The 2,732-nt window shown below is 38.3% G+C and overlaps 1 long non-coding RNA gene across 20 annotated transcripts in view; it reads right to left on the bottom strand.

Moving 5' to 3' along the window:
- The window catches only part of LOC107636779, a 5,774-nt gene extending 3,849 nt beyond the window's left edge, over positions 1-1,925 (bottom strand). For 4 of the 20 annotated variants that reach the window (XR_002348128.1, XR_002348145.1, XR_002348138.1 and 1 more), the window contains exons 1-3: positions 1,624-1,918; positions 1,280-1,422; positions 54-287 (exon numbers count right to left, since the gene is read on the bottom strand). This is a non-coding gene — a long non-coding RNA (uncharacterized LOC107636779). Of the gene's footprint in view, positions 1-53; positions 288-1,266; positions 1,423-1,623 lie in introns of all 20 variants that reach the window. The other 16 variants (XR_002348126.1, XR_002348132.1, XR_002348142.1 and 13 more) reach the window with 10 other exon arrangements.

Here is a 2,732-nt window from a genome sequence, read left to right as displayed (position 1 = left end):
ATATTATAGTTAAATTAAATTCAAAATTATAAATATAAGAGAAAATAACTTACCACGATTTGGCAGTGAGCCATGCAATTTCTTGCAAATCAAATAAACTCAACTGCCAGTCGTACATAACCAGTAGCATACAATCCTTGCTGTAAGGTGTTGTTCATCTCCAGGTCTCTTACATTAGTTTCCCAATTTAGCAAATTTATATCATAGCTTGTCTCTCCTTTTACGAAGGTTCTAAGAACCGGACCGGTCATCAAATTGCTTTAGTCACTGATTTACTACTGATTCAACTGGTCCAACCGTGATTCAACCAGAAAAATTGTTTTAGAATAAAATAATAAATAAATTATAACTATTTGAGCATAATTAAGTCACAAAATTGCATAACACAACAGCAACATATTAGTATTACTCTCTCAGCAACTAAAAGCCTAAAACACAAAACACTTAACACATAACAGATAACACAAGTGTAACTACATTTTTTTACTTGTTTCCTTTGCTATATATGTGAAGCTTCTCTTGGGAACCATGTTCTGCACTTTCTTTTGAGTCAGACACGATGCTCCCCACAACAAATACACAACAAATACACTAATGTTGTCCATCCAATTCGTAAGACCATTTCTTCACGCCAGCCCTCCACACACTTGAAGCAGACAAAAAAGAGTAAAATCCTTTTCAAAACTGAATTAAAGAACCTTTATGCCTCATTAGCCCCACGCCCCCACCCTTCAATTTATTTTTCTTACCTTAAAAATGTGTTCATTGCACAGTTTACTAAGTAAATTGATAGTATGAATTATTTTTTTTACAGAAACAATTAATGAGTGGAGTACTAGAATGTAGAATCCATCCCAATTTCCACTATAATACAAAATTGGAAAAGAAATTTTAAAAAGAAAATACAGCTACAAAGTACTTAATTAATATTAAAGTCAGGCTAATTGACAAAACACACAACCCTGAGCTAAATAATAAAATAATTATCTACAAATTTAACAAAAATATAAAACAGCAGCAGCACAGCAGAGCAAGAACCCAGAAATCAAATAATCATTCAATGATTCCAACAAAAACACAAAGCAGCAGCAGCAGAGCAGCTGAGCCACAAAACACACAACGGCACACCAGAATATCCACAGCACACCAAAGCAAGAGCAAATCAATTATTTGAACAAAAACACAAAACCCTATAATCATTCAATGATTTGTTGATTTCAGAACAGAGTAAGAGAATAAAACGAAAAAAGAAGAATAAGTGCACACCAAAGTCACTGACCATCGAGAGGGGACGAGCAGGACGAATCCGATGGAGGATGGGGAGAACTTACTTCGATGGAGGATGGGGAGAACTTACTTTCCCCTCAGGCAGTGAAACAACAGTTCCAGAACAAATAATCACCCTAAGCCTGCAATCAATAACTATTTCAACAAAAGTTTAGAAACATCATACTCAATAAAAAACGGCAGCAGCAAGCCAGCAGCATAACAAATCCATTTCAACAACACAAAATCAATATGATTTATTTCATTTCAGATTCAGAAATCACTAATTATCAGACATTCAAGTTTCAACTCAGACTCAACAGACCATAAAAGGAAATCACTAACAGTGCCACTAACCTTCGACTGAGAGCAAGACGACAACGGCGAGACGACGAAGACACGCTCGAACTCGAAGCCTCGAACAGTGTCACTAGCCTTCCCCTTTTCTTGTAGCCCTAACTCAGCCCTTGCCTCCAGCTTGATTTCTGGCGAATTGAACAGCGAAGCAGCCCCTATTCTTCTCAATTTCGGCGAGCATCGACTACTCCAGCGACCATTCTTCGCCTCTCTGGCTTTGACTAGGGGTGTGCATGGTTCAGTTTTTCCATAAACTGAACTGAAACTGCACTAAACCATTTTAAATGGTTTAGAAACTGAACCAAACTGCTTTGTCATATAAGAAACTGGTTTTAAACCAGTTTATAATACAGTGCACCAGTTTAAACCAGTTCATAAAAATAAAACTGGTTTTAATTAAAAAAAACCAGTTTAAATTGGTTTATGCCTAAAACTAGTTTTCACACCTCTTTCTTACCCTCCTCTCTCTCTCTTTTTCCTCTCGCTCTCTCTCCATGTCTTTTCTTTTTCTCCCCTCTCCCTTGCTCTCCCTCCCTTCCCCCTTCTCTCTCTCTCCCATTTTGTTTCTCTCTCTCTCTTCCTCTTTTCTCTCTCTTCCATTTTGTTTCTCTCTCTCTCTCCCTCTTTTCCCTCTCCTATTTTCTTTCTCTCTCTCATCTCCCTCCCTTCTCTCTTCCTCTTTCTCTCTCTCTCTCTCTCTCTCCTTTTTTCCTTTTCTCTCTTTCTCTCTCCCCCTTCCCTTATTTCTCTCTCCTCTTCTCTCTCTTTCTTCGTCCTCCTCTCTCTCTTTCTCCTCTTTCTCCTCTTTCTTTCCTTCCCTTTCTTTCTCTCTTTTCTCTTTCTCTCTCAACATTCTCTCACTCTATATCCCTCTTCTCTCTCTTCCCCTCTTTTCTCCAAAATAAGAGAGAGAAGGTTGAGAGAGAAAGAGAAGAGAGGGAGAAGAGAGAGAGAAAGAGGAAGAGAGAAGGGAGAAAGAGAGAGAAGAGAGAGAAAGAGAGGGATATAGAGTGAGAGAAGATTGAGAGAGAAAGAGAAAAGAGAGAAAGGAAGGGAAGGAAAGAAAGAGGAGAAAGAGAGAGAGGAGGGCGAAGAAAGAGAGAGAAGAG

Source organism: Arachis ipaensis, chromosome B01 (assembly GCF_000816755.2).
Source record: "Arachis ipaensis cultivar K30076 chromosome B01, Araip1.1, whole genome shotgun sequence".
In the NCBI taxonomy this organism is placed as follows: Eukaryota; Viridiplantae; Streptophyta; class Magnoliopsida; order Fabales; family Fabaceae; genus Arachis; species Arachis ipaensis.
Note: the sequence above shows the minus strand (reverse complement) of the source record. Positions and strands in the feature narration are given on the sequence as shown.